This window comes from Diadema antillarum, unplaced genomic scaffold (assembly GCF_040938485.1).
Source record: "Diadema antillarum isolate AM-2024a unplaced genomic scaffold, OU_Dant_1.0 seq00000095_RagTag, whole genome shotgun sequence".
NCBI classification, from domain to species: domain Eukaryota; kingdom Metazoa; phylum Echinodermata; class Echinoidea; order Diadematoida; family Diadematidae; genus Diadema; species Diadema antillarum.
The window spans coordinates 415,511-427,314 of record NW_027271184.1 but is presented as its reverse complement, the minus strand read 5'-3'; positions in this window follow the sequence as shown (position 1 = coordinate 427,314).

Here is an 11,804-nt window from a genome sequence, read left to right as displayed (position 1 = left end):
TCCTTTCCATTAAAATTGTTTAAACTTTCTCATGTAGAAGGTATTATATTTCTATGAATCACACGTAAAGACCTCTTAACGTGGGGGAAATAATTTGCATGTAGGGCTATACTGTCTATTTAACATCAGAAATTTACGTTTTGCTCCGTCGACCTTCAAGCTAGAGTTGACAAGTATCTTGAGGTAAATCAAACTGAAATTCAACTATCCAATTCAATTTTCAATTCAATTCAATCCGTTTATTCATCTCATTTTCTGATTGAAAAATACAACAGTATTAAATTCTACAATTCCGTACAAAAAAGATAATCGATCACTTACATATACATATCTTTGAAAATGGAAAAAAACAGCAACCACAGAGCACTTGAATAAAGTCAAAAAAGCTTTGTAACGTTAGTACCCTTCTATACGAGTATGCACAAAATAATCTACAAGTACAAAGTGTAGACATGGACGGAAAACAAACACAACAAAATAGAACAATACAAAAAACCTAACCATCATGATAGAATGGCTTTGTGTGAATTGTTAAAGAGTGTGTTTTCTAAAATCTCTTAAATGATGGCAGGCTATTACGTGAATAAATGTCCTTAGGAATCGAATACCAGATTAATGGAAATTGGTGACGTATGGAATTTTGAACCGGTGCACATTCCGGTGAAACATTATGGAAATTTCTGTAATTAAGGTGTGATTTTTTTTCACCCTTACTGATCAATTAACTTTAGGTGAGAAAATGATGTACAGTAAATATATAAAAATGCAGCGCCTCGACTGAGCAGGGGAAGGATGCGGATTGGTCGAACCCTCCCCCCCTTGAACTCTCTCCCCCAGTTACTGGCCTGGGGTGTGTTGCGTGTGCGATGATCTACGGTTTTCAAGTGTACGGATTATTGTCAAAGACCTAATCAAAGAAATGAGAATAATTCCATTGACAGGTATAGGACTTGTTAAAGTTGTTAAAATTTGGAGCTTCGGGATGAATGGGAAATACATCAAGGTTAAAAGTAAAATTACTGATTCCATCCATCTAGTCATCTCTTTATCACTGCGTTCATCTTCCTCTCTATTTCAGTTGTTTATTCTCTAATCAAGGACTTGGGAACTCCTGATCCAGCACTACCCAAAGATACCAACTGATTGAAAGGAAAGCAAACCAACCCTCAAGATCCCCCCCCCCCCCATCCCATTTTCGGGCTCTAGGATGGAAAAGCTATAGGTTCGATTATCTAAAAATCATTGTTAGATTAAGAGGGACTTAGTCAGGGCAACGTCGACGGAAACCACTTTGAGCATAATAATGAGGATATTAGTAAGTTGTCCACTGGCATAAATTCTGCTCTCCGCACGATTTATCGGCAACACCGACAATTTGTTCTGTGGTGACATGCAGTATCGCTGCAGGACTTATGATATGATGTGATATGATGACGATTTGACCAGGATAATGTCACTAAATGACACAGCGAAAAAAACTCGAAAAAGGTGTTATAAACCTAGCTCAGAAAGATTTTTTTTTTTTTGCCTGCAAATATGGTTTCATCGTCGTCCATATTCATCCCACAGAAGTCGATTATTTAATCTTTCTTATGCAAGCAATAGATCATCTATCGCAGAGCATTATACTTATATTTCTCTCGTGTTAAAATCCCCATTACGTATCTGTTGTAATTGTTTCTCCAAATCCCATGTATAAACCTTATACGTGTATGTAGGCCTACTTCCCTTTCAATTTTTTCTTCGATGAGATACTCGCAGTGACATCACATGATGTTATGTTATAGTGCTGTAGAGATACAGTACTCTCCGCGTAATCGGGTATCGTTTAAACGGGTACTCCGTTTAATTGGGTAGTAATATCAGAATCAGTTCCAATGCACATTAAAATAACCTGATAATCGGGTTGCCTCTCCGCATAAATGGGTGAATAATTTTCATGTAATCTAATTTCTACCCACATTTTATCGCAGATATAACACTTTAAGAAATCATGCGTGTCAAGCACGGCAAATCGCATTCTCTGTTTAATTTGCAAAGAAGACCGATCATTTGGGGAGTGATTGATCAAGTCATGAAAACACATGTACCCGTACCGACTTGCCACACGAAAACGAACATTAGAAATGCAGCTGGCACTCATGGATCATAATTGCATAGGCAGACAGGAGTTGAACACACTTGCGCTCCTCCCTTGCTCCGCAACAACATTCACAATACGAGAAGTTTGCAACGAAAGTCAGGCCATGCACCAGCTCCATAATTTTGCTTTTCCCAAGTCACTTCTCGAAAATTTAGTAACCCGGACGTTCTACGTGACTATATAGTGCACGCAAAGAGATGTGGTCATTTCAGAAAATGCCTGCGTGTTAGCGAGGAGTCTATAGTCAAACGAAAAAGTTTTCTGAAGACATATTTGTCCATAAAAAGAGTGTCTATTGCTCGTGACTGAGCAAGTGTAAGTTATGTATAATGTGCCGTGCAAGCACGCGTGTTATAAACATACAGTGGAGGTGTTTGGTGCAGTGTACAATGCATGTAGATACACATTGTGTGTCTATTGTGAATGAGATTTGTTCATCTGTTAATCGGGTACTCCGCTTAATCGGGTAAGAAACGCTCTGCCCGAGCGTACCCGATTATGCGGAGAGTACTGTATCATGAGCCTATGATAATAACCCTAATCGTATTTCTGTTTACGTGAATAATCTGAGCGTCGTCGAAAAGCAATATATATTTACAATAGGATTTCTTCAATGCCATTACGATAGTTTGATATTTGATACAATGTTTTACGTCGACTTAACAACATGGACGTACATTATTAACATCCTTCTCTTACTGTGGTAAATAGAAATGACATCGCTTTATTTCAGAGGCTTTTTACAGCATAACATCTTGTAATACTCGTTCAAGATTTTGCTTAATGCAGATACATTTTCATTCTCTCAAATTCAACATTTTCATTGTAACTCGCATTTGTTTATACAATCATGTAAATGGAATATATTTTTGATTTGCTCTTTCAGAGGGACTTCCATCAATTACTCTCACTAAAGATGCGAAGTTTCGAAGTTACTTGTATGTATAAGTCATAATATGTAAGCTGCAAGTCGTCTGTGCCTGGATAAATAATGTATGCCGGAATGCATGTCACAAAATTTTCACTGTTATACATAGCCAGTAAAAATGTTAATAAATATCATCGCAGAGGACGAGCCTAGGCACACAATGTTTGCGATGAGAAATAATTTTTAGTAAAGATAATAGAAATCGCGGTATAAGTGATTATTGACAATGTGGTGGAGGGAATGTGTAGTGCCATCATCATAGTAATAGTCCAAACAATAATGCTTACTTTAAGACAAATGCTCTCGAAACGAACGTAAAAATCAATGAATATATATATATATATATATATATATATATATATATATATTGTGTATCAGAAAAAAGGAGAGATGATAAGTGAAGAAACACACACTACGATTTGTATTTAGACCAAGACGAACCTAAAATTTCCTCTCATTTCATGAAGCAATTCGCACTCCTGCCATAACATCTTCTTTCCCATTCGATATTTTCCAGTGATTTGTCAACTTGCAAACATCACTTCTTTCCTTGTCCTGATGTTATCTACTATTGCAAGAAGTAAAATGATAAATAGAAATAATCTTTCCCATCCGCTTAAAGTATTCCGTTTTCCCCAGCTGTGCTTTTAACTCCCGTGTCCAAAACTTCCTAAACAACTTCTACGTTACAGCGCATCTGATCTGTTTTGCTATTAAACCTCGTTTAACTGGATATTTCATGTAACTTACTGCGCATTTTGATAGTCCGAGTATGATGGCTGTCATCATGAGAAGACGAGAAAATGGCGGCATGCTCGTCACGGTCGCCATTTTGCCTGCTTCGCACCGGACTCCAACTTCCAACAACACGTACGCTGCGTCGTCACACCACGTATTTTTAGCAGGGCGTGGCGGTATCAACACGGTCAAAATATATTCCAGTGAAAAATATTCTCACTTCAAAACTGAAGTGTCTGAAAGCCGAAATGCCCTCTTTCTGATAACTTATCCTTTTTGTAAATCCGTCTATCTACTAGTAGGCCACGAGAAGTTAACTGCACCAGAGCACAGTGTAGTCCGAATGCCAGATTGGCTTCTTCAAAAGTAGGTGTTGGCCTCCAGAAACTTAGTTGTGGGGCCCGAAGCACCTGACTACTGCAACGAGAAATAGATGTAGTTGCGCCAGACAACACATTCTAGTCACACCACAGGATGGGCCGTGCCATTACCAAAGCCACAGCGCTCACCCAGGCATACAACTGCATTATTATTTTCGTTCAACCATGACTTCTGTTCATTCTCAGATTTTTTTTTCCTGATGGAATTGAAAAAAAAAATGGGCGAGCATATTTTCACAATAGAGTATATAAGCTGAATCAGATTTCGGCATTCCGTTCTCAAAGTAAGAACATCCAATAAAACTTTACTAACTTGGGAGTGCCTGCCGTGGTTTTTGGAATTTGACTATAGACTTTCAATAAACTCAGTGTAATAGAATTTCATAAGTTATGTCATTTACTGTAGAATACATCTGTATGTGTATGTTTGCTCGCGTGAACACCTCATGGGAGATTGCTGAATTGCCACTGAACAAGATAAAAACAAACAAACAAGTAGACAATTATTATCTTAGTACAAGATTTACTGGCGATCATCACCTTCTATCACACTAAGAGATGCAAAATGTGACATTTCTATACATTTGGAGAAACTGTTATACCAGAACTCCCTCTCCTTCTCCGAAGTGGCCAGTTTATGCCGTTGACAATTAACTAAGACAATGCACTCTAAAACCAAATTTCACTTTAATACCTACGTTTTATAAGGTTTTGTACTTAATTTGGGTCACTTGGTTCAGCTATATAGCTGTCCTGCGATTTCCAGAAACATTGTTAAAATTTTGTAAAACTTTTTACATTTGATGCTGAGCTGAGGAAATTGAATTCACTGCTGTGCTAAATCTGTGACCCGGGATGATAACAATATCGACAATGCCGAGGGATCTCCTTAATTGTGCCCCATCACCATCACTCGCATGGACTGAAATCCGCCATTTTGATAGTGTCTGACGTTCATACTATGATTATGTATTACTGCTACTGTTAGTTAACATTACAAAGGCATGCGGAACTGAGCGCATCGAATACTAAATGTATTATTGTCATGTGCGCTATGCGGTGCAATAGGATTCAATTGATTGTCAAAAATCCGTGCATGCACTTCCGTCTAGAGTAAGCGGGAGGCTCAAGTAACACGTAGAGTCTCATACATGCCGTGTACACTCACTCCTTGTACACGAGTTCAGCTGCTGTAATAAACAGGTATGCTGAGCCTTGCCATCAATTGTTGTCAGACAAATGCAGATAATAATTTCATATTCGGTCGGTTTGTATACATATTCTAAGGTTTCTGACCCGAGGCACAGAATGAGCTCTGCCATGGTTCACTGCATTATTTGCAAAGGTATTTGGAATCGAGAGAAGGGAGAGGAAAAAAAAACACCTAAGCGTGATTCATAATTGTGAAATCTTTCCCTTTGCATGCATTTTAGATGGTAGGAGGGACCGACTACGCCTATAATATCATTGTCACAGTTCGACCGTAAAACCAGCAACCCGATTCGGGTGTAACGTATGTGTTTATGTCATTAATTGTGAGAAAAAACTCCTCATAAGTAAGAAAGTATGCATCAGCATTAATAAAGCAAAACTGAAAGATCTTTACATGTAACATTCGGACCATCAAACCTTAATCTGTCCCTGATCCATAAATACATCTCAAACATATTTCATTTTAAAAACTGCAATGCGCAGCCACTCTCGTTTTTCCAGTCTTTTTCTTCACAAGTGCCAACACATTTGTGTTTATGGGTATCTGTAGACTACTTCTTCTTGATTTCACTGCATCGCAACAAAATAAAACAATAACGAAAAATTTATAGGAAATGTTAACGGCGTAATGACAGTCACATTTGCTCAAACAGTATAAAAATGAATTTCACACGCTTTCTTTCTTTATATCTCTTCAGTGTGTGTTTTTTTGGCTCTCCAACTCTTTGATACTTATATCCGCTTTTATACGTTGAAACTGAAGAAGGAATACGAAAAAGTTACAGTCAAGAAAATTATTGAAGATCAATATTTGGCAAAAAAAAAAATCACTGCATTGAATTCGTATTACAGTAACCAAAATACATTTAGTTGTAATATAGGGGCAGCGCTCAATACAAAAACAGAAGAATCAAAATCACAAAGCAGTGAATGAAATAATGCTGATAGTACTACTGTATACTACTACTAGTAGTTGCAGCAGCAGCAGTAGTAGTAGTGGTAGTAGTAGCAGCAGCAGCAGTAGTAGTAGTGGTAGTAGCAGTAGTAATAGTAGTCAGTAGTAGTAGTAGTAGTAGTAGTAGTAGTAGTAGTAGTAGTAGTAGTAGTAGTAGCAGTAGTAGTAGTAGTAGTAGTAGTAGTAGTAGTAACGGTAGCACATATAGTACATGTATAGTAATAGGAAAAACAGTAATGCATAAGTCGACACGGGGCTGGTTGAAATATACATGTAGCAGTAAAATGAACATGACAAGTTTCAGTCATCAGAATAATAGCAGCAAACAATCTTTACCCAACCGTAATCGAAGAATATAAAAGGAGAGAAGCGTACCCCAATGGCATTCCAAACATATTTTCTTTTCAATAAATTCGGTGGAATTCAAAGTGATTCTGAATGAATACCTACATACCATGCAAATATGATCAACGTTGGAAATCAGTGACTCTATATATTCAGCGGAGAAAGAGAATAGAGGGAAGAAGAAAGAGATAGACAAAGATAGATGGAGACCAACGGATAGACAGACAGATAGATAGATGTAGATAGATAGATAGATAGATAGATAGATAGATAGATAGATAGATAGATAGATAGATAGATAGATAGGTGAGTACATAGATATAGATAGATAAATTGATTGATTATTAAAAATATATAGATTTCTAGAGTGGAAGATACATAAATAGGTAGGTGAGTACATATATGAATAGATAGATAGATAGATAGATAGATAGATAGATAGATAGATAGATAGATCCTAGATTGCTAGATTGGAAGATAATACAATAGATAGGTGAGTAGATAGATAGGCATATAGATAAATGAGATAGATTGATAGAGAGATAGATAAATAGATAGATAGATAGATAGATAGATAGATAGATAGATAGATAAATAGATAGATAGATAGATAGATAGATAGATAGATAGATAGATAGATAGATAAATAGATAGATAGATAGATGGTATAGATAGATAAATAGATGTAGACGAGAAAGATAGATAGATAAACAGATAGATTGTCCACTCTAAGAAACTGGTGCATCAGGGTTTACAGTATGAAACCAAGCAGGGCAGGGGGTGAGAGAGATTTTTCCAAACCATTGCGCGAGAGAAACGATGAGATGAACGACAGGACAGTTGTATAAACGGCCTTAGGAGCAAGAGAGAAAGAATCATCTGTTCGTATGATAGTTTGATTGTCAATTAAAGATATGGTTTTGTTTCAAAGCCGAAGGGCATGGCGAAACATGTACTGTTTGTTTCGTGATGTAATGTCAAATACACACGACCACTGGGTGGGGTTTGTGCTCTGTTACAGGGCGTGAATTTTATTTAGATATCCTTCGGTTTTTTCAAAGGACATGTATGCCCACTGATCGAATCATTTAAGCAAATGCCCGAATCGTTTTTATAATTTGGATCAATACTCTATCTTCCTCATTGTGAGAATCTAGATCTGAGTAATGTAGAAACAGTAGTCACATCACTGAACTTGTACGGATCACTCACATCCCTGACACATGCATCCTTACCCATACGCTACACATTATCAGTAGTTGTAAAGTTCCTTGTTATACTATTAAATATCACCATAAAAAATCGTCAAGGTCATGGAGAAGATTCTAAAGCTAACAAGGAGAATTGATTCTTTATTTGTATTAAGAGAGAAGGAATAGAGAATGAAGATATTAGTCTGGTTTCCACAAGACATTCAAAAGGGCGCTCCCGACGAAGTTGCCACCTTTGAGATTTATCAGACACATGACCCCATTGGTATCAAAGTATTTAAATCACACATACGCACACACAAACACACCATACACACAAACACACATGCAAATATCTCTTCTTCTTCTTTTTTTTTAACTTGCCAAGCTTTTCACGCTCAGCCCCCGAAAATATGATAACGCTTAAAATATGCTTGGAATGTGGAAGAAAAAACTCAGCCGTCATTATCAAGACAAGTACCGTCTTTGTTATCTCTGTCTGATTGTTTCGTTCTTTTTATTTTGTTAAAAAAAAACAAAAAAAAATGTATTATGTCGTATCCGGTGCGGAGAGTTGCTATGCCATAATCTTATGATTCCTCTATCATTAAAGAAAAAATATGTAAGTATTTAAAGTTTTGAATCAACATTTTTGGTTCGAGAGAACACACAAAATCTTAATTTGATTGTTGGATATATGGGTTTGCGATGATTGTTGCTTCCGTAGACGAGCTAAGATGAAATGATTTGTAAACAAAAAAAGATAGGCCTATCAATTTAAAACCAACAAAGAAAAAAAATGGAATGACAGTCATGACAGTGACGTAATGTTTGGAACATTTGATTACCATACGTATTTTTAATGAACATGTGCATATTTTCAGGCCATGGGGACTTATCTTTATGGTTACACGAATCCCTCTCTCTCTCTCTCTCTTTAATTTGATTGAGCTTTCTGTCGTAGTCCTTCATCAGCTATAATACTATGTCAGTTTCTCACGAAAAGCACATATTCAAGCACCTTTAATTTCATTACAATAATATAGGAATATGTACTTCTATCTACAGTAAATGAGCAACCGATATGAAACAGAAAAAAAAAATCAGTTACACCACCACATACTCTGACCTGACCTCCAATATGGTATGGTTTACGCCCATGCTAGTATTAAATCACAATATACAATGGCAGAATATTCTCCACAACTGTGGGTAGCAAACAATGCTCATAGTTCTTTAGCGTGTTTTGCATTCATACGCAGAAAGGTGCACAAAGCCAAGTTGTCTATTCATCGTGATTTACATCATGGTCACGTGATTCCGCTTCGAAATGTACACAAACGCCGATCTTGCGACATTGAGTTTGTGTTCCCATGCGTGTTCATATGGTTCGGTGTCATTTTGTGCATGGATACTGACATCACGCGGTCTTGTCGGCCTTGCAACAAGGAAGTCGAAAACATTGAATTAATAACATATATGTTCTATTAAGACGAGCTATTATGCAAGTTATACAACAAACAGAAATCATAATATACTGTGTATACCTTGGTGGTTACGAAGAAATAAAATCATCTAATGTGTACCGTGATGGTATGGTTCACGTTAATAGAAATCAGTTGATGTGTATGTACCGTGGTGGTGTAAGGCTAATGCAAATCTTCATAAGTGTGTCGTGGTAGGTTAAAAGACTGAAAAATTATCTACACTGTAATGACTGATGAGCTACACAGAGATGTCCATGCAACTTTTGATAACCTCCTCCCCTTATATCAGCGCTTATTATCTCCTAAGGACCGATGCAAGGACGTCCCGTCAGTACAAGGATAACAGATACCTGGGTTGTTGTTTTTTTTCTCTGTTTCGAATGTAATTTCATTCATGTTCACCAAGTTTTCCTGAGTTACGATGCACACTTCAAGTAGTTATATAGGCCTAAGTATCATTCATGTCCAGTCGATTTTTCCCGAGTTACGTTTCCTACTTAAGTAGTTACGTACCGTACACATTCTTTTTTGCCTGTAAATAACACAGTAAAGTCGTTGTAGGGGTTGATATACATTTATCTTATGAAATGCGCTCAAAACGGTGACCTCTCACTTCGAGGGGGCCTGATTAGCATGAGAGTGCAACATCTTACAATATACGTCTGCGATGCAATATGATAAACAAGGCCATTATTATACGAAAGAATAAGTCATGTACACTATAGTACACTTTGCCATTACGTGCCTTCGTCACCCAACACTTGCGGGAGCTGTTGAGGGCGCCATTAGCATTTGCGCACCAGTATAGACCACACTGATCACTGCTTATTAAAGGAGACCTCCGGATGATTTCCAGACTTTTACATTTGAAAAAATATAAATCAGTTATCCTGAGTGCAGAGTTTTAGAATTTATTGTGATTGAGGTGAGGAATAAGAATGTTGTCAACATTTAAAACAAATTGCAATGAAAAATTTTAGGGATGATGACATGCAGTCTCACCATAAGAATGCCTGAGTTGGGGCTCAAGGAAGCAGAACAAGAGAAGATGGCATGCATATACAGTGTATTTCACACAGTTGAGCATGTAAAGCAAGAAATATTGTGATGGAATTACATTCCCACATTTCCGAAATATATGAGGCTCTATGTTATCAACACTGTTCAGTGTAATTTGTTTAAGATTTTTATGAGTATTGGTTTCTCTGCTCAAGGACCACAATAAATTAACTCCACATATCTATACATGGAGCTGTCAATTTATGTACTACAATGATGTGAAATTATGAACATCGTCTTATCTCAATAATCAGTATCTAATTCTTTTCTTTTTGATTGACACTGCTCTTACTTTGACGTAATCTACAACGACTAGAGTCAACAATTTTGGCGGCACCGAAACTTTACATACTTATAACTTTTGGACAAGTTGTCCGATTTTCCTCAACCTTCACCGGTAAGTTTTACTATTATTGCTGTATTCACTCAACCCACATTATACGCATACATCTGGGTTTTCTGCTCCATCAATGGAATCTGTAAATACACAGAGCGCCATCTGCTGTTTCGGTTTAGATAGAAAGACAGGAGTTTAATGTTGTTATTATCTTCGGTTTGACGATGCTTACAAAAAATCATGAACTGGCAGTGCAGCTTTACGTCAAGCAAAATTACATCAGAAAGCAAAGCTTAGAAGGCTTTCTTACAAAAGAAAATATAATGAAATCTTGAAATAGGTTCATTTTATGGCAGCATTTAACTTCTCTCTTTTAGAATATAAGGGGAATTATATTAACCTTATCGATAGTCAGTATAATCAAGACGAGAGAATAAATGACTTCTTCATGGTCAAGAAAATACTTCATGCATTCTAAATTGCGTAACATTATCAGTTTTTTCGGTAGCTTAAAGATCTATAAGTCTGTAATTTGAAAGTTCGGTAAAAATAGGCAGCATTCTTTTACGCCGGTGCGACTATAAATATACGACTTATACCATGCCTACATGTGTTCATCTGTTTCCTTCTGAAACGTGTTCGCGAGTTATTAGCATGCACGCTTGAAAAAAAAAAAATATCATCAACTTTAAATAGTTGGCTGAGCTGCAAACACACACTTTTTTGTTTTTTTCTTGATGTATATGAATGAAAACATTCATGATTCAACGCATATCAGGGTGTAACATGAACTACAACGAGAAAAAAAAAAACACAATGCAAATACAATTCAAAACACAAACTCACACACTCACAACCCCCCCCCCCCCCCCCCCAACACACATTCGCACACATACACAATGTCCTATATTGACTGTTACGCACTTAGGGGGATTCATCTTTGAACGAAATAAATCATGATTTTTTTTTTTTTTTTTTTTACACGAAGATTGTCGATTACCTGATATAACACCGATGACACATGCACGCA